Below are 21840 nucleotides of genomic sequence, written 5' to 3' on the forward strand. Positions count from 1 at the left end.
TCCCATATTCTCCCCATCTAGACTTACTAGTTTTTAACATTTTGTTGTATTTGCTTTGTAGGTATATAAATTCATACACATATACACACATATACATATATTTATATGCAAACATATATACATATTATTTGTATTATTGTCATTGTTGTGAATCATTTGAGAGTAAGTTGCAGACCTCATGACACTTAAGCCCTAGACGTTTTAGCATGTATCATGATAAATTTTAGCATGTATTATGCTAAAGAACAGAGGCATTCTCTTATATAATCACAGCACAATGATCAAATCTTGGAAATGTAACATTAATACAACAACAATATCTAATATATACAACATACTTAGATTTTAAAAATTGGCCGAATAATGTCTTATACAGATTTTTTCCCTAATTCAGCATCCAATCCAGGATTATGCATTGCATTTAGTTTTCATGTCTCTTTAGTTTCCTTTAACCTGGTATATTTTCAGCCTGCCATTGTTTTTTACTACATTGATGTTTTTGAAGAATACAGGCTCACCGTTTTTCAGAATGATCCTCAATTGGGGTTTATCTGATTGTTTCTTCACGATAAGATTTAGGTTATACAGGATTTTTTTTGCTAGCGAAAATGCACAGGATAATGTATCCTTCTCAGGAGGAAATTCTAAAGCAGTGGCTGACATTCCCCAATATGCTGAAAAAGACGTTAAGGGGTTTGTACACCCGGAGGAAAAAAGGGAAGCACTTACTCCCTCAAGATAGTAACAACTACTAATAGCCAATATTTATTAAGTTCTTCTTCTCTCATTTAGTCTTCACAATAACCCATGAGGTAGGTACAATTATTATGCCTATTTTGCACATAACAAAACTGTAACTCAGGTTAAATCACTCTTTCAATGGCACATGCCAGTGGGCTTTGGAATTGGGATTTGAATCCTGGAATCTGGCTTAGCAACAAAGCACTTAACCATTCTCTCTGAAAGATTACTAGCACTTCGCTAAGAAGGCAGAAGAGGTGTGGTAAATAATGTCACAGAAATCATTGCTTTGGTTGGGACCCAGCTGGAGGAAAGAAACAATCAACTGGAAGAAAGTTTGAACACACTAAACAAAAAGAGTGAATGGGGGAACTGCTGACAAAAATCACCTCACCGAGGAGAAGCAGCACAGGCTCAAACTCAGCCTTCAGAGCACAGTATATGTCCTTCACTCAGCGAAGCTGATGCATGGGTTTAGAGCCTCAACAAAATTAGAGGTTGACAGGCAGGGGAGAAAGAATCCTTCACCTACAACTACTCAAGGCCATGCATCATTCCCAACCTGCTCGGGAAGCTAAAAGACTCTACAGTGAATGCAAACAAATACCATGACCTCCACTCACTTTAAGAGAAGAATTCCCTCACTATATAAATAGTGCTCAGATAAACAAGATGAGTCAAAGGGAACGCACCAAAGCAAGCATTTTATATAAAGAGTGGACCCTGAAAGATCTGTTTATCTTCAAAGATGATTAAATTGAGTTCTATTTATGGTTGACCAGAGGTTTGGACCAACCCTCCCATGGAGTACAAGCTAAATAAAACAAAACAGATGGTTGAAGCCATCAGAGAGCTACCCAGGCAATGAAAATTTGCAGAGACAAGATCTAGAGGAGCCAAAGGAGGTTGAGCTCAACATTTGGGGCCACATTTCTCTTTAAGAGGATTGCTAATTACAAAACCTAAAGTGGTAGCTAAGAGGCTGAGACACTGAAAAGAGCTTTCAGCAACTTCTCAGGGCTGGAGGGACAAAAATCAGAGTCCAGGGCTCACCGTGGAGGATGAGACCTGGTGAACAGTGCGGGCTTTTCACTCGGACCACTGAGGGGCTGGAGCGTAAACAGGGTGAACGAGACATAGACCAGACCTCTCCAGGACGGAAGTCCAGCTCGAACCTTGATTGTCTATTTCTCATTACGTCATTTTTACCATTTCATTTTTAACTTCTAATTTATTGATTATCACTGAATTTGGTGTTGTCAGTGATATTTTAATTTTTCCACATATTTCATGATTTCTCATATATACTTTCACTTACTATTTGCTTTTTAAAAGTTTCCAAAATTTATCTAATTTATTTTGAATATTTTTATTTGCTCTTAAGTTTACTTTTGAATTGATTATATTTGCATTGTTTTCTTTCACCTAGATTCTTTAACATTTTTGTTTTGTTTTCCTGAAATCTGAAATATTCAAACAGTTTATCTTTTCACTTTCTTTTCTAATAATGAAAATATTTAAATGATATTATTTTTCCCCTGAATATTTGTTTGGCTTTCTTTCATGAGTCTCGACATGGTAGACTCGTATTTTAAAATGATTCAATAGAAATATAATAAGATTTTATTCATTTTTATGAGCAAAATGACCAAAAATAAGTATGAATCTAGAATATGTGAACACTAAAATTTATTTTAAAAACATAAGTGATGCTACACCTTAAATATTAACAGTCAAGTTTACCTTGAAAACTTATTTTAAAATTATAATTTACTTGGCCTGATAAAAATGCAAATAAATGGAAAGAAGGAAAATTTATAGGTCAATTTTGTGATTATAAGACAATAAAATTTATAATTAATACTGAGTCAACTTATATACACAAAAAATAAAACCTCAAATACTGAGAAATTTAAAATTAACTTTTTAATAGTAATTGAGAAAATGTGAATAAAAAAGACTCAGGAGTCTGTTTTGTCGTGAAAGAAAGACTCATAGCAGCAATAGTGTAGCAGAACAAACTGTTCCCTAATAAAGGATATGTGGAAAAGTTAAGGATAATGATGATAAATGTAAATAATAGACGTGATTTATTGAGTGACTCTCAGAGGTCAGGATACTTTTTTATTTATTAACTAAAACATATATACAAACACTCCCCTCTGGATATAAATGCACTTTTTAACGTATGCAGTTACTCATTCTGGAGTTTGAAACAAGTTGAACAGTGGAATTTGTTAGGAAAGAAGAATTTCTGTGCCGGATGTGAAGACGCTCCCATTGATCAGCTCACCTGCCCTTTCCGACTTTGGACCTTCCATCTTTGAGTTTGTGCTTCCTTGCTTTGGTTTAATAGATGCAAAACATTCAGGGAGAGGAAATAAAAGAGCACAGGGTCACTTTTCCATTTGGAGAGAAGCTGATGCAGAGAATCAGATAGGGCAGAACTGCTAATGATTTTTACAGAACCTCTTTGTGGAGATGAGGGGGAGGTTATCATTGAAGTGTCCTCTGCCCCTTACATCCTTACATAATGTGTATCCTCCTGGATGAGCTCCTTGGAGAATAGGGGAACACATCTGAAGGCATCGCTTTTACATTGATGGATCCTCTGCAGCTCATAGTGTAACCAAACTCACTGGGTTCGCCTCTTGGCGAGTGTGGAGCTAAAAACACTACCAAGGATGAAGTGGGTGGAGAAAAAGGTTTATTGCTTGCTCAAGCAATGGAGAACACTGGGGGTAGCTCCCCAAACAGTGTCTCTCCGAGCTTAGTGCTGGTGGAGACTTTGTACATCAGAGTGCACAGGATATGTTACAACTGTGTAACAACTGGGCTCAATCAGGGCACAGGTACAGATCATTACATAATGAGTTCAAGGCACCATTTACATAACAAAGTCAGGGTACCATGACATAGCAAGTTCAATGGAACATGCCATTACATACTGAATTCAAGGAACATGTCATTACATAATGGGTCCATGGTAACTTTTGGTCACTTAGAGCTGGAGTAATTTGTAGGAGTCTTGCAGCAATTGTGTAAGTTTCATTGTAGGATGGCAATGTCTGCAAAAAGGGGGACATCAACCTCTGAAAAACTGCTCATTTATTTTTCTCCTTGTCTGGAAAACATTTGACAGACCATGTTAATTACGGATCAAATTCTCAGTAACCCTTTCCTTGCCTGGTTTCTGGTCACAATAGGAGGCATAGAAAGGTCTTGGCAGTCCAGACAGTGGGACTGAATTGGAAATGGTTTGGGGCTAGAAGTCATAGGGCCCATCTGTTCCTGAAACATTAAAAGATCCAATTCACCTGGTCTTCCCCTAAGATACCTACTTTATGCTTTCTGATTATCTATATAAATAGCTTTGAAAATAGTCCTGCTTACTTGCTGGTTCCTCTGGAAATCTTAAAGGAGCTCTATACCTGGAGCAATCTGAGCTCAGGAGAGTTCCCACTCGCACTCCTGTAATTTCATCAGGTTCCCTGGCTTAGGACTTCAGGATCCCTTAAGACCCCTCACTGGGTTAATTGGAACGAATTCTGGACATTTCAAGGATTGAGGCAAACAAACTCCTTCCCAGAGCAGCATGGTGTTTGCCCTATGAATGAAACTCCTGGGGAAAGAGAGAAAAACGTAGTCCCATAACCCTAGCTGGAGAGGAAAATGAGAGAATCACTAAGATGCTCCAGAACATTCTTTCCTGTGCTCTAGGCTCTTGTTGCCTCTAAGTCTGTTTTTCAGGTACTTACCTTATTTATTCTGTATGCATAGTATGGTCTTAGTTTAGTCAGCTTGGATCTGAAGGTTCAAAATTATTTCCTTACCTTGGGCAGCAAAGTGGAATCATGGCCCTTAAAAAGTGGACCTGAGTCCCTGGACACTGTCCTTCATCAGCTCTGAGATCCAGGCTCCAACACAGAAAAGCACAGAACTACAGAACAAGAAGAGGTATTAGAGAGGATTTATTTTAGAATTTTTCATTTTACATTTCCCCAAATAAGTATAAACAACATGAAGCATTCTGTAGATTCTAAGGCACTGTGGAGTGACAAGATGCACCATTGTTTTCTGTGTTACCAATAAAGAAAAAACACTGCCAACTGAATTATGACGTAATACTTTCTTGTTTTGACCTTTTATTTCACATTATTAATAGATCCCTTTTAGACTTATTTAGACCTACTTTTAATCATACATTTTAAAATGAGATATGACTCTCGTACTCATGTAAAAAGGAAAATAAAATGGTTAAGGCATTGCTAAACTTTTCGTGTTCAGAATCCTATTCTTTTTGTGGTGAGGAAGATTGACCCTGAGCTAATATCTGTGCCAATCTTCTTCCATTTTGTGTATGGGATGCTGCCACAGCATGGCTTGATGAGTGGTGTGTAGGTCTATGCCCAGGATCTGAACCTGTGAACCCTGGGCAGCTGAAGAAGAGTGTGTGAACTTAACCACCAGGCCAGCCCCCAGAATCCTATTATTCTGAATCATTTTTCCATTCAGTATTGTCTGTGCCTATGTTTTTCCACCCAGTATTGTTTTCCTTGCCGCCAAGAGTATTAGTACCACAGCAATTCTTAAGTATGCTCCACTATTGTGGCTGAGATTGTTACTGAGCAAGAGCTTGTTGCCTGATATGCATAGAAGCCAATACAAGGGCACTGGCTTTTGAGAGAAGAAAGAGCTTTATTGCAACGTCAACCAGCAAGGAGATAGGAGGCAAGGCTCAAATCTGTCTCCCTGAGCTGAAGCTGGGACAGACTTTTAAGGAGTTGGGAGTAGGAGTAATTATGCATAACACTAGCTTGTTGGAATCTGATTGGAGGGTGGGAGTGTAACACTCTTATAAGTCCAGTGTGCTACAAATCAAGGGACCCTTTGCTTCTTATTAGGTTCCCCTCACCACTTTCTTCTCACACTGAGTTCCATAGTCAGGGAACTTGTGGTTCCCTGTGGCTTGAGGTCATCTGAGGGCAAGGTTTCCATCTTCTGAGCACATTCCAGCTGCATGTTTTGCAGTTCTTGGTCATTGCCCCTGCAAGATGACCTTGACATGTCGTTATTGATACAATAGGGCCAGTACAAATTGGTTTACGATGGTTCCAGGATTTTCTTCCAAGCTGTTGAAACCTATCCTATGTGCCTGTGTATTGGCACGAGCATGACTACTCACCACTAGCACCTGTTCAACAGCAATTATAAGGTACTTCTGGATTTCAGATACGAAAATATAAAAATATTGCACCTATTAAAATCAGTGAAAACAGAAGGATTCACAGTATAGTCTTCTTTTCACGATAATACAATCACTTCTGAATCATTTCTGAGTAGCTGGTAAATTGTGTGTTCCTTGCCTGTGGTGTTTAGATTCAAGCTGAGAAGTGCCATAATCATAGTCTCTTGACTAGCTTTGTGAGTCTTGTATGGACAGTAGTAGTATTGTGGGTATCTGCACAGCACACAACAGAAACATGTCTTGTTAATTTAATCATACTTGTTAGAATTTTGCACTTCAGCTGGTATTTATATTTCACATTTTTAACTTTAACTTATAGGACCTAAAGTTGGCTGCTGTGTTTTTGTTGGGGAAGATGTTGATACTGTTGTTGGGAAAAATGAATTATTTAAAACAAAACAAAATAAAATAAACATACATGCATTTGAAAAGTATTACCCTCTTTGGTGGCCCAGGGTTCGCCAGTTTGGGTCCTGGGTGCTGACATGGCACTGCTTGGCAAGCCATGCTGTGGTGGGTGTACCACATATAAAGTAGAGGAAGATGGGCACGGATGTTAACTCAGGGCCAGTCTTCCTCAGCAAAAAGAGGAGGACTGGCAGCAGTTAGCTCAGAGCTAATCTTCCTCAAAAAAAGAGAAAGCAAAGTGACTTTTCAAAGTCCTGAAATATAAGAAGTATGACAGAGCCAGCAGTATTAAACAATCCAGATTACAGAGACAGTAGGAAGAAAAATCAATTCTATAAGAAGTTCCCACATTATAAAGATCAATAGAATTAGGGACTAGCCAAAGCCTAAACACAGTCTTCATATATGTATAAATCAAGTGATTTTACTCCAGGCTGATTTTCCATTATCCAGGACGCTCTTATGGCTCTCACCAAATTCTATGTACTCCATAATCCCTATTCCTATGTGCCTAAGGAAAAATTAATTAGGATTTCAAGACCAATTGCTAGATTAGCCTACTAATACTAGACCACAGTGAAAGTGAAAAAAGATCCTAACGTATAAGTCAAAGGCAATTTCATAAAAAGAACATTTTAAATTATTATTAAGGCAACCAATGCTACTAAATAGTACTATATGTCTAAATGTTTTACCAAATATAGTCACTCTCAATTACCTGCACTAGAAAAGAAAACTGCATCAGTTAGGATTCTTAAGTTACAAGAAATTGAAAGCTCCTTTGGTTAATTTAAACAGAAAATAAATTTATTAAAAGAAAATCAGGTAACCAACAAACATGTCAACAAGGCTGAGGAAGCACGTTTGGCACCTGGCAAGAACAAGGAAGTCTAGGGAGCTGTGGCATCATAGTCAAAATCAAGCCATAATTAGCCTCCTAAGAACACCACTGCCAGCACTGGTGAACACTAAACACCACTGACTGCACCAGTTCCACTCCTGGACAGTGAACACCACCCCCTGGCATCACTGGCATTAAAATTCAATCCTGCTGCAGCTCTTGCAACTGCTTCCAACTACAATAGAAGCTCTGTAGTCCCTACTTCTTTGTGTTACTAGCTTCTAATTCAAAGTACAGGACAAGAGCATCTAAGTCTCAGCTTAGGTCACATGCCTATTTGCTAGCTGCAAAGCATAGTGAAACAAATGTCTGGGTTTTTTCCCCAAGATTCCACATAGGGAGGTGGTCTGTGCCTATCACCAAAACTCATAAGGTAGGAAATACCCCCACACATAGATAAGGGGCTCAGATGCTTGGCTGCCAGTGAGTACAAATGTCCACTAAAGAGATGCAGATTAAAATTAAACTAGTTGACAATCCAAGTGACTTTTTACTTGGCTATGTCAGTGGAAAAAAAAAAATATATATATATATAGTCCTAATAGTTGCTTCTAACAGTTTTGCTTAGGCTAACTTAAAATAAAACTGTAAAATTGTTTTTTTTTCCTCCCCCAAGTGTTGACCAAGATGATGATATAGGAGGATCTTGAGCTCCCCTCTTCCCACAGACACACCAAATGTACAGCTACACTTGGAGCATTCTCTCTGAAAGAGATCCAGAAACTAGACTAGCGACTCGTACACACGGGACAAATGCAAAAATACCCAGGTTGAAACAGGTAGGAAAGGCTGAGACACACTCTCATCATAATCCCCACCCCTGCCACAATGCCATACAGTCAGAAGGGAATCCCCAACTCCACCTTCTCCCTGAGAAGCAAAGGGTTTGACCTCCACATCTAGTGCTCCAAATTTTAAGACTCTCACCAAACAGACAGACTCCCAAAACACCTAGCTCTGAAAGCCAATGGGCTTGTGTCCACAGGACCCACAAGACTATGGCAAATAAATAAGCATTCTTAACAGGAATGCAGCACTCACCAGAGCTATCCCCTCAGGGTTCAACATGGAGTGAGCAGGCAAGTATGTTTTAAGTAAGCCTCATGGTAACCACAAAGTAAAAGGCTAGAGGAGATATACAAGACAAAGAGAAAGTTATCAAAGTATACCATAGAGAAAATCATCAAATCACACAGGAAGAGAACAAGAGAGGAAGAAAGGAATAGAAGAATTACAAAACAACCAGAAAACAACAAAACGGCCATGGTAAGTCCATCCATGTAAATAATTACTTTAAATGTAAATATTTTTTGGCTGAAAGGATTAAAAAACATGACCCAAATATATGTTGCCTACAAGAGACTCATCTCAGCATTACGGACACAAACAGACTGAAAGTAAAGGGATGGAAAAAGATATTACATGCAAAGGGAAACCAAAAGCTATGGTAGCATAATTCTCAGACAAAATAGACTTGAAGACAAAGACTGTAACAAGAGACAGCAAAGGCCATTACAAAATGATAAAGGAGTCAATTCATCAAAAGGATACAAAAACTGTAAATATTTATGCACCCAACATTGGAGCACCTAAATATATAAAGCAAATATAAACAGAACTAAAAGGAGAAATAGGCAGCAATAAACAATAGCAGGGGACTTCAAAACCCCACTTTGAACAACAGATTGATCATTGTGATATTGTAATTTACAATAAGAAATACACATTTGGATGCAACCAACATAGGAGCACCAAAGTACATAAAGTAACTATTAACAAACCTAAAAGGAGAAGTGAACTACTACATAATAATAGTAGGGGACCTAAACCCCACTTAGATCAATGGATAGATCATCTAGACAGAAAGTCAACAAGGAAATAATGGAATTAAATGAAAAACTAGACCAGATGGACTTAATAGAACATATATAAAAACAGCAGAATACACATTCTTCTCAAGTGCACATGGAACATTCTCAAAGATAGACCATATGTTGGGAAAGAAGGCAAGCCTTAATAAATTTAAGAAGACTGAAATCATATCAAGCATCTTTTGTGACCATAATGCTATGAAACTAGAAACCAACTACAAGAAAAAAGCTACGAAAGTGACAGATATGTGGAGGCTAAACAACATAGTACTGCACAACCAATGGATCATTGAAGAAATTACAGGAGAAATCAAAAGATATCTGGAGACAAATGAAAATGAAAATACATTATACCACACCAACTCATGGGACGCAGCAAAAGTGGTCCTAGGAGGGAAAATCATAGCAACACAGGCTCACCTTAAAAAACAAGAAAAATCTCAAGTAAGCACTTTTAAACTGCACGTAACAGAAATAGAAAAAGAAGAACAAACAAAACCCAAAGTTAGCAGAAGGAGGGAAATAATAACAATTAGAGCAAAAATAAATGAAATTGAAGCCACAAAAATGGTAGAAAGGATCAACGACCAAGTGCTGGTTCCTTGAGAAGATAAAATTGACAAACCCTTAGCCAGACTCACTAAGGAAAAAAGAGAGGAGGCTCAAATAAAATTAGAAATGAAAGAGGAGAAATTAACCGATACCACAGAAATACAAAGGATCATAAGAGAATACTATGAAAACTATATGCCAACAAATTGCAAAATCCAGAAGAAATGGATAAATTCTTAGACTCATACAATCTGCCAAAGCTGAATCAAGAAGATATAGAGAATTAAAAAGACCAATCACAAGTAAAGAGATTGAAACAGTAATCAAAATCCTCCCAAAAAATAAAAGTCCAGGACCAGGTGGCTTCTCTTAAGAATTCCACCAAACATTCAAAGATTTAATACCTATCCTTCTCAAACTATTTCAAAAAATTGAAAAAGACTGCATACTTCGTAAGTCATTCTACAAGGCCAACATCAAGCTGATACCAAAGCCAGACAAGGATAACACAAAAAAAGAAAATTACGGGCCAATTTTGCTGATGAACAGAGATACAAAACTCCTCAACAAAATACTGGCAAACCGAATACAGCAAAATCTTAAAAGGACCATACACCATGATCAAGTGGGATTTATACCAGGGACACAGGGATGGTTCAACATCCACAAATCGATCAATGCGATACACCAAATTAACAAAATGAGGAATAAAAAACGTGATCATCTCAGATGCAGAGAAAGCATTTCACAAGATCTAACATCCATTTATGATGAAAACTCTCAATAAAATGGGTATAGAAGGAAAGTATCTCAACATAATACAGGCCATATATGACAAACCCAAGCCAACATCATACTCAACGGGGAAAAACTAAAAGCCATCCCTCTGAGAACAGAAACAGGACAAGGGTGCGCACCCTCACCACTCGTATTCAAAATAGTACTGGAGGTATAGCCAGAGCAATTAGGCAAGAAAAAGAAGTAAAGGGTATCCAAATAGGTAATGAAGAAGTGAAATGCTCACTGTTTGCAAATGACATGATTTTATATATAGAAAACCCTAAAGAATCCATTGGAAAGCTATTAGAAATAATCAACAATAACAGAAAAATGGCAGGGTACAAAATGAACTTGCAAAAATCATTTGCATTTCTGTACTCTAATTACAAACTAAGAGAAAGAGAACTCAAGAATACAATACTATTTGCAATCACAACAAAAAGAATAAAATTTCTAGGAATAAATTTAACCAAGAAGGTGAAAGACCTATACAATGAAAACTATTAAGGCTTTATTGAAAGAAATTGATAAAGACATAAAGAAATGGAAAGATATTCCGTGCACATGGATCGGAAGAATAAATACAGTTAAAGTGTCCATACTCCCTAAAGCAATCTGCAGATTCAATACAATCCCAATCAGAATCCCAATGACATTCTTCACAGAAATAGAACAAAGAATCCTAAAATTCATATGGGGCAACAAAAGACCCCAAACAGCTAAAGCAATACTGAGAAAAAAGAATAAAGCTGGAGGCATCACAATCCCTGATTTCAAAATATACTACAAAGCTATAGTAATCAAAACAGGATGGTACTGGTGAAAAAACAGACCTACAGATCAATGGAACAGAATTGAAAGCCCAGAAATCAAATGACATATCAGATTTAATGCAATCCCTATCAAAATTCTAGTGGCATTTTTCACAAAAATAAAACAGACAACCCTATTATTTGTATGGAACCACAAAAGATCCCAAATAGCCAAGGCATAATTGAGAAAGAAGAAAGCTGGAGGCATCATACTTCCTGATTTCAAACTATATTACAAAGTGACAGTAATCAAACTGTATGGTATTGGCATAGAAACAGCCAGACAGACCAACGGAATAGAATATCCAGAAATAAGCCAGAAATATATGGTCATTCAATTTATCACAAAGGAACCAAGAATACACAGTGGGGAAAGGACCGTTTCTTCAATAAATAGTGTTGGGAAAACTAGACAGTCACATGCAAAAGAATGAAACTGTAACCGTTATCTTACACTGTACACAAACATCAACTCTAAATGGATTAAAGACTTGAATATAAGACCTGAAACCATAAAATTCCTAGAAGCAAACACAGGGGGTAAGCTCCTTGAAATTGGTTTCGGCAATGATTTTTTGGATTTGACACCAAAAGCAAAAATTAAAAAGTGGGACTACATCAAACTACAAAGCTTCTGCACAGCAAAGGAAACCATCAACAAAATGAAAAGGGAACCTATGGAATTGGAGAAAATATTTGCAAATCTTATATCTGATAAGAGTTTAATATCCACAATATGAGGAACTCATACTACTCAACAGCAAAAAACAAATAACCTAGTTAAAAAATGGGCAAAGGACGTAAATAGGCATTTTTCAAAAGAGACATGCAAATGATCAACAGGTACAGGAAAAGGTGCTCAATATCACTAACGCTCAGGGAAATGCAAATCAAAACCACAATGATTTATCACCTCATGTCCTTTAGGATGACATGCATCAAAAAGAAAAGAGAGAACAAATATTAGGATGTGGAGAAAAGGGAACCCTTGTGCACTATTGGTGGGAATATAAATTGGTGCAGCCATTATGGAAAACAGCATGGAGGTTCTTCAAGAAATTAAAAGAACTACCATTTGATCGAGCAGCACCAATTCTGGGTATATATCCAAAGAGAAATCAACATCTCAAACAGATATCTGTACTCCCATGTTCATAGGAGCCTTATTCACAACAACCAAGGTATGAAGCAGATTAAGAGTACATCAATGGATGAATGGATCAAGAAAATTTGGTATATATATACACCATGGAATATCATTCACCCTTTTAAAAGAAAGAAATCCTGGGCCAGCCCAGCAGCATAGTGGTCAAGTTCGCATGCTGTACTTTGGGAGCCCGGGGTTCACAGGTTCAGATCCCAGGCACAGACCTAGCACCACGTGTCAAGCCATGCTGTGGCTGCATCCCACACAAAAAGTAGAAGAAGACTGGCACAGATATTAACTCAGCAACAATCTTCTCAAGCAAAAAGAGAGAGATTGGCAACAGATGTTAGCTCTGGGCCAATCTTCCTCACAAAAAAAAGAAAGAAATCCTGTCATTTGTGATAACATGGATGAACCTGGAAGGCATTAGATAATTAAGGCAGACAGAGACAAATAGGACATGGTACCACTTATATGTGGAATCTAAAAAAAAGTTAAAATCATAGAAACAGATAACAGACAAGTGGTTGCTGGGGGGTCAGGTAAATAGGGAGAGGTTGGTAAAAGCATACAAACTTTAAGTTATAAGATGAATAAGTTCTGAGGATAACATGGTAACCATACCATTTGTTAATACAAAATAACATTGTATTGTATAATTGAAATCTGTTAAGAGAGTAGAACTTAAATGTTCTCACCAAAAAAGAGAAATATCTGAGGTGATGGATGTGTTAATTAACTTTCACAATGTATGCATATATGAAACCATCACATGGTATACTTTAAATATCTTACAATTTTATTTGTCCATTATACCTCAATAAAGGTAGAAAAAAATAAGATAGAAAAGACGGGAGAACAAATGAATATATCCCCAAATAATGGGGTAAACTAGATGGAATTTTATATCTGAGAAAAAGAAAAACGTGCAGATAATTAAAATAGCTTGCTATATATAAAATGTGAATCCTCAGAAGTCATTTGCTACTTTGACTACTGCAATATTAAGTATGTAGCTAGCTACCATAATTATACATTAAAGAGTCTCCTTGATTTTATGCAAATGTTCTCCTATATTTCTTACTACATTGGTAATAGCAATAAAACACAGCTCTGATTATCACTTAGGGACGTGACTTCCATTGCCTGCCCCAACTTAGATTTCAACTTTGTTTTCCATTCCTGCGTTTCATGTATTCCAACACCCGACCAAATGAAAATATAGTTTTTCTTCTCCATATATGGAGACTCCTCCCACCATATTTTGTACTGAAAACTTTCAATACCTTCAAGACCCCATTCAAACATCAGTTTCTTCATGAAATTTATATGCACTTTATAAAAAACAATTTTAAGAGTTTCTCTAATTTTTGTCCGGAAATTTAAATTACCAGAGATTTAGGTGTGGGGAGGTGGGAATGAAGCTCATCTCTTTAACAGTAATTACTATGTTATTCTAGAAAATGGATTTTTAAAGAAATATATTGCAACCATCTCTTTCAGTAAAAGTTTAAGTGAACAATATTAGTTGCCATTATAGCTACATACTGAAAATAAAATCAAAAGGCCATAACTTCTTCATAGAACACTCCACAAGTTATCAATTGTGGGAAGCAGGGATATAGATTACACTACCTTATTCTTCATTAAGATAGAAAGAATAAAGTAAAATAGAGAAGTGTAAAGAGGTTAAGAAAGGGAAAGAAGAGAAGAGAAGGGAGGGAAGGGGAGAAGGAAAGAAGAGAGAGAGAAAGGAAGAAATAAAACCATACTGACTACAAAAATATAACAGGGCATTCTGCCCCTTGCCATTCTTTCTAGTAAGCAAAGATTTAAAGGAAAACGCTAAAGAAATACTTTCTTTAAAAAAAAAAAAGACAGGCAGTAATGTGGTCAAGGAAACATCAAGAACAACACGAACGTACATTTTACATGGAGTACGCAGGAGATGTTGAAACTACATTAGGGATTAAATACTATGGGTGTCACATATCTTAACTGTCAGCTAGTCTTGAATTTTCTTTTTTGTTTATTTTGTTTTGCTTTTTATTTTTCTGCTTAGTTTATCTTTTTAGTGGCGAGGTGCCATGCAAAAGAAACCGTTTCCAGATTGTTACAATCTTGTAATAACATCTTAAGTGTGATTCAAAGTGAAAAATGTAAACAAAATTAATAAAGCAATAACTAACAATTGAAAAAATTATTTTATGGCTTGTGTCACAGTGAAATTAATATTAACCTAAGACATCATAATGTTAACATTGTTAGCTAGCAGACTTATTAAGATTCAGGACAGTAACTAGCCTAGAAAAAGTACTTAGGTTGGTTTTCCACAAAACTAAAGCAGGTCCACCTGATGTGTCAGGAATAGTAATGATATACATTAGAATGCTATGGCTTTCATATAAATTCTTCTCTTGCAATACAAGAAAAAGTTTTTAGAGTAATATGAATTACAAAAGGTATGGTATTGAGAAAAAAAGTGTCAATCGATGAGGCAGAAATCCACCTAATATTCAGAATACAGAGCCTAATTAAAATAAGTTCTTAGAGATTGAATTCTTATAGTACTTTCACATGGAAAATATTGTTTCATAGTTACAGGCTGTAATGATAAACATGAACAGCCATCTCCTGGGTCATACAATGGAAGAGATCTTAGATTGTGAATGATAGCCCAACACAGATGTGTATTTCAGGTTATTCACAATTAAATCTTAAAAACTTTATTTCAACAATTATAATTCACTAAAAGCTTCTAAAGTTGAAGTTTTTCACTCCATTTATGGGATATTTTGAATAAATATTTTCAACTGTTTTTGAATAAAATGTCATCAAAATTTAGAGGACTTGCTTGCAAAAATGTTCAATAACAATGCAGGATACATAGATTGATTTATCAAGTAACTCTTCAAAGAGTCAAATGTTTATGAAATCCAATTAATAAAAGGCAACAAAGAAAGCAAGCTTATAACAACACGCCAAAGTATTCTTTTTTGGATTCAACATCAGTATTGTCTCAAAAACAGTGTAATTCAGTTACATTAACTGTGCATATAAAAAAATGAAAATTTTGACAACTGTAGCTTTGTTCAGTAAAATATCAAGCCTCTTTGACTACAACTGTGAAATATACATGAACTACAACCAATTCCAAGTGTATCTTGGCTACACAGGTTACATAATTTAGTAAGAGTCCTGTTTTACCCAAGATGCTATGATCCATCAAATTTCTATTTATATTATCATTGCAGAAATAATTTTATCTTTAATGTTCTGCAGTTACATGCGTCAAACTATTGTCTGCAGCTATAATCTCCTTAAAATAACTACCAAATCTGAAAGTAACTCCTGATGCTTTTTCAGCAGATTTGGGCATTCAGATTGTCATGTGACCATGAGAGATGCTAAATGCTGGCAAACATTTTGTGTACTAGTTATAGATTCATCAACTCAAATGAAAAACAAAACATCAGTATTTATCATTAAGCATTAATTTTCCTTTATTTGAGCTCCCTGCTGCCAAAAGGTTACAAAAGCATTACTAAACACTATGAAAAAGGAAACGGTTGTTGACAAAACCACTGTAGCAACAACATTCCTACTACTCTTTGTAGGCACTCTGACAGGACTGATTAGCCTCTCTTCCTAGCAAATATTTCACTTACACCTAATCTAAAATTTTCCATGTTTCCTATTGACCCCACTCCCAGGCATGGCGGCTATACAAATCTCTCAGACCTTAGAATGCAATGTTACAACTAGCTGGTACAAGTGGCTAGCAGAGACAGCAGCATTAAATACTTCTCCCATCCCATCCAGCAAGTTAGTTGTACCCAGCCACTCATGTCTCAGCACACTTTATCAGCAAGTGCCCTTCATGCTATCTTTAAAAGAAGCTGTTAGTTACTTTCTATCTGGAAAGTGCCAGGCCTGGGTCATCATTGGATGTCTTCAGATTTAACCACATGTTAAAGTGAGAACGTTCTTCACCGCACACGTTGCTCATGCACTAATACAGACCATGGCAGAGGTTAAAATAAAAAAAAGGATGTTCACTGAATCTATCTGGGTTCATTTTAACGGAACCATTAATGGTAGCTTATATTTAATTAAAAAACAAAAACTCCGAAAACAAATGCTAAACTGGGCGTGCCACTAGGATCACAGGCATAAACCATGACTGTCCTAGGCAAACTGGGATGATGTTCACCGTACATTTAAGTGTTATCCCCATTTAACAGATGAAGAAAGAGATGCAGGGACAGAGGCTAATTCACAGTAAAGAGAATTTATTGTAAAGCTAATTAAACTTAAGTTCAGAGCCCTTCATCTGCATATTCCCCTTCCAAGCCCTATACCTAATTTTGTAGTCACAATTTTGTATTCTTTTTTCCATTATGAAGGTCCCTCACAACCTGATCTGCTCCTATACAGAGAGGTTTAATAATTAACCCAAATTCACATAGGACTGGTGTTTTTGCTTGCTTTTTGGGGGGTTGTTTTGCTTTTAAAGATTTTATTTTTCCTTTTTCTCCCAAAGACCCCCAGTACATCGTTGTGTATTTTTAGTTGTGGGTCCTTCCAGCTGTGGCATGTGGGACACCACCTCAGCATAGTCTGATGAGCAGTGCTATGTCCGCGCCCAGGATTCGAACTGGCGAAACCCCGGGCCGCCGAAGCAGAGCGCACGAACTTAACCACTCGGCCACCGCGCCAGCCCTAGGACTGGTTTTGATTTGATCTGGAAAATATATAGTCATACAAGAAAATGGAAAAATAGTATTCATTATTTTTCCCCAGAAGAATCCTAACTGGTATCACTGTCTTGGAGTCTTTCACCACTATATTCCAAACTACACACCACTAGCACCACAAACAAACAGTCATAGAATACTACTTTCACTGTGGTACTTCTGAATTTGAATGACTCCTCAATATCCAACAGATCAAATTTCAACTTCTCAGTCTGGTTTTCAACCTCACCATCACGCAGACACATATACACATTTTTAAGTATTTAAATAAGTAATCTTATCTCCAACTATTTACATAACATTTATTTTATTCTTTTTCTCCATCAAACTTTCCTTTAGCCTTGTTTCTGATTTGCCAAACTCTCAGCTAAAACTTTCCTATGTTCTACTATTGTTCACACTGTTTTTTTTAAATCATATATTCTGGCCCCTGATCTTTCAACATTTTCAAACTTTATGGAATGTCATATTCCCCCCCCCCCCAATAAGCTATAAATCTCTCAGAAAGAGACTAAATTTCAGTTACTTTATACTCTGACCTGGCACAGTGCCTGGTACATAGCACGCACTAAATACTTTGCACAGGTGAATATTCTAGGCCTACATTTACAAATGCAAACCTCTCCTTCACCTAAATTCAAACAGGATTTTATCTGTGCCTTCTTATGACACGGGTTGCATTCTTCAATCTAAGTTATAGAAATAAACCTCCTCCAATTAAAACAAAAAGTCTTCTTACACTGAATGTATAGTGCTGTATTTCAGATCTATAGTTGATCCCATTCTGAATAGCATATCGAGGCCCAAAGACTGGTCACATCTTTATCTTCTCCTTTCTCTCTTCTCTTACTACCACCTTCATGTCTGAGGTGGCTATGAATTTGGTGAAACAAGTCGTCAATCACCAAATACTGAAAATAAAAGAGAATCTTTTCCAAATTAAAAAGATCAGTGCTTATACCTGTCCTCTTTCAAATTTACAACTCAATGTGACTAGGAAAACACAGGGTCTCAGTGCTGATGTAAAAGTACAAAACAAAGATTAGAGTTCTAGGTCAATGATTCCCAGACAACTAAAAAAAAAAAAATTATTTAATTGGTAAGACTGACAAATGATTCATATTTTTAATTTTGTCAAGAAAGGACTTGGGACCAGCCCCGTGGCCGAGTGGTTAAGTTCGCGTCCTCTGCTTAGGTGGCCCAGCGTTTCACTGGTTCAGATCCCGGGCGTGGACATGGCACCGCTCATCAGGTCACACTGAGGTGGCGTCCCACATGCCCCAACTAAAATATGTACTGGGGGGATTTGGGAAGAAAAAGCAGGGGGAGAAAAAAAGAAAGGACTTAAAATGGGAGGGGCATTTTAAGTCAAAAAAAGAATATAATTTTAGGAAAAAAAGAAAGAACCCATTAAATTGGAAAATCTGACATTATGGCTGCTTAGCAAGTTTCAGGGACAGTAGACTGGGAACTGCTATCATAGATATGTCAATTAGTTTCAGCTTAGACCAAATCTCTTTACCCTAAATGAGACTTTGTTTGAAATGAAATGTTATATCTTCAAAGACGTCCACAAAGCATAACACTGAAGCCAAACCAAGTAATTTAAAAATCAAAATAAGGAAAGCTTATTTCTTCCCTAGCCACCAGTCCCTTCCCTCACAAAAAAAAATCTTACATGTGACTGGTAGACTCCCCAAACAGAAGAGCAGCAAAAAGTTAAATGCCAAGTTTCTTTTATGCCAAGAAAACTTGCAAAGACCTTTGCAATTGTAAAGACGCTCCTATCAAATGATTCCGCAATTAAACTGTATATCAGGTCCCTATAATACACAACAAGAATACCCTGGTTTGATTTAGTGTATACAATCAGGTTGCTACAACCAAAATATAAACTTGCTGTAGCCTGCTTCATTCATTTCCTTGGAAAAAAGGTATAAAGCCTCTTTGCAAGTGTTTTCCTGTCTTAATGCAGACCAATCTACTGTCTGCCAAATAATCCTTTCAGGTTCTTTAATACTGCCCTCCCAACCCATCTCTTCTAAGAAGCCTTGGTAAAAACTAGGTCTCCAATTTGATAATTATTTATCTCACTTCCTTTTCAGCTTTTAAGAACCTGTGTTTCATTGTTTCTCTGTAGCGCTTGTTCTGTGCAACACTGTTATCCTTCAAGGTTTAAGGTAATTTCTCTGTTCTCTAAATATCCATAGCCCTCTACATGTGCCACTTTCACAATACTCGTATTTCTACACTGCATAGCACAGCATAGCCATTAAGCATATGGTTCTCAAATAACTGTCATTGATTAGCTGGGTGACCTTGGGCAAGCCACTTAACATTAACAGTGCCTCAGTTTCCCTATCAGTAAAATGAGGATAACATTTGTACATACCTCATAGGGTTCTTCTTAAGAGTAAATGAGCTAATATACAAAAAGTTCTTAGAACTGCACTTGTTATATATTAAGTACCATTTAACTATCTAGTCTTAAAATCATTCACCTAATTCAAATCTCACCATTCTACCATAAATTCTTTTTGTGGTCCAAAGTTTTATCTTTTTCTCTTTTGAATCCCACTATACAGCTTGACAATGCCCTAAACAGGGAGGCAAGTAAAAACGTATTTGTTGAATTAATTAATGCCGAATTCTCTGATGGAGCAGCTCTGAGAGAGCTTTGTAAATGTTCTCTAGTTACTCGTCTGTATTTTAAGTTCCTAACAGTTCTCAAAATTTTCAAACAAAAACTAATCCTACAACAGAGGGAAATAAACAAGTACTCAAGGATGGTCTGAGACAAGGATTAAAACTTCTACTCTATAGCAGCTCCAATCAACTGCTAGTGATTACTAAGCACTGTCTCAGATTCTGAGGCCCTTACGGCCTCATGGTCAGAGTGCCATGATCAATTAATCTTGTCTACCTTTGTTTGCTGGGATAGTACAAAGTGGACACACTCATTTTTTCATTACCAATCTGGAGTTTGACCCTAACGAGCCCAACCTCCCCAAGAAAATTTATTTAAAATTCCATATTTTCTCTTACAACTTCACACAAGTTTTGCCTTTTACTCTATAACATATCCATGTTTACTTAAATTAAAAAATATATTTTCCTCCGATCTGTGAATAAAACTGATGCTCCAGGGAGATGTGTCACGTTTCTTCTGTGGTTTCTTAACCCCCTGGTACCTAATATCTCCAGGTGCAGCACTACCTCATTTTGAGAAACACAATCCTAGACTACACGTTTCCTGCAGTACATTGCTTTTGCATCCTCCCACTAGCAACCAAAATACTACTCCCTGAATAACCAGAAGTTATATGACAGAATAATAATAGCACCTATATTTTAATACTGCTTAAGCGTTTGTAAGATGATTTTCTATCTCATTTAATATTCACATTTTAAAGAATTCAAAAGCATCAAATTATAATCATGTATCAACTAAATTGTGTGACGTTTGTAAGTGAGTTTTCACTTTTCTCCAAAGTGGAAGCATGATGCTAGAACATTAGCTAGGAATAAATCAGATAAACTTCTAAAATACGATGCTAACATATCTTCAACAGGATAAATGCTATTGCTAAAATTATCAGACATCGTTACAATACTTGAACACAAAAGCTGTCTTTCCTCTTATAAAATTCCTAATAATTTAAATGTGTTATATTCTAACCATATCATCACTGTCCTGGGTCTACTTGTGACAAAAATTGTATTTAACGGCTTAATGTTTCAATCAAAACAATTCTTTTCGTCAGGGAATTTGATCAAACGAAATTACAGGCCCACATGATTTCCATCCTAGTGGACTTGAAGGTCAACAGCAATGAACAGGTTACATAAAGCTAAATTGTCAACTCATCCTCCTTTATGTGATCAATTCTAAATACAAAACAAATTGCAAATTCTCTTGTAAGTTAAAGCAAAAAACGCTTCACTTTCCCTCCCTTGCAAAAACAAACTAAATTGGATTTATGGTGGATACGAGCCCCCACCAATGGATTTAAGGGCAGCAGGGAATGGCCTCTTCCATAACGCCTTACAAATTTGTGCAAAGACGATATATTGACGCAAAGAAATCCCTTCAAAAAGGGAGAAGCAGGGGCGAGAAGAGGGCTCAGCTGCTCAGAGGTCTCATTAGAGGAGGAGGACCCGGGAGGCGGGGGAGGGAGAGCAGAGAACCTCACCCACGGCGGGCCCCACATGTGAAGCTTTTGGAAAGACAGTGGGGGAAAAGCTGAGCTGCTTTCGGTTTAAGAGCAGAGACATGGCGCTAGGGTCCCCCGGCTTGGGGAAGATTAAAAGACCTCTCCTAGCAAGTTGCCCCCAGGCAAGGCTGTGCCCTCCCCTCCGAGGCCTAGGAAAGAGGCGCCATGACGGGAATGCACGTCCAGGGACGCAAGGCTACAGTCTCAAGCTCCAGCAGCACGACTCACCTGGAGCCCCCGACCCAGTTCATCTCCCCAAAACTTCTGAGAAGACACTGGGGTTCTGACAGCTGCACTTCAGACGGCTCCGTTCAGGGCTAAGCCACAGCTTCCTCGGTTTCAGCCCGCTCCTCTCCGGCCCACGGACCTATAGCCCAGCCTCCCTACAGCCTTTGCGGCCTGGTTAGGC

General features: G+C 37.2%; 1 long non-coding RNA gene across 1 annotated transcript; it reads right to left on the reverse strand.

Moving 5' to 3' along the window:
• Positions 1-100: 100 nt before the first annotated feature.
• Positions 101-21838, reverse strand: LOC138917418 (uncharacterized). The gene is made up of 3 exons (XR_011425376.1): positions 21660-21838; positions 4575-4681; positions 101-3083 (listed from the first exon to the last, which is right to left on the reverse strand). It is a non-coding gene; the product is annotated as an uncharacterized lncRNA (long non-coding RNA).
• Between the last annotated feature and the right edge of the window lie 2 nt (positions 21839-21840).

Source organism: Equus caballus, chromosome 14 (genome assembly GCF_041296265.1).
Source record: "Equus caballus isolate H_3958 breed thoroughbred chromosome 14, TB-T2T, whole genome shotgun sequence".
Lineage (NCBI taxonomy): Eukaryota > Metazoa > Chordata > Mammalia > Perissodactyla > Equidae > Equus > Equus caballus.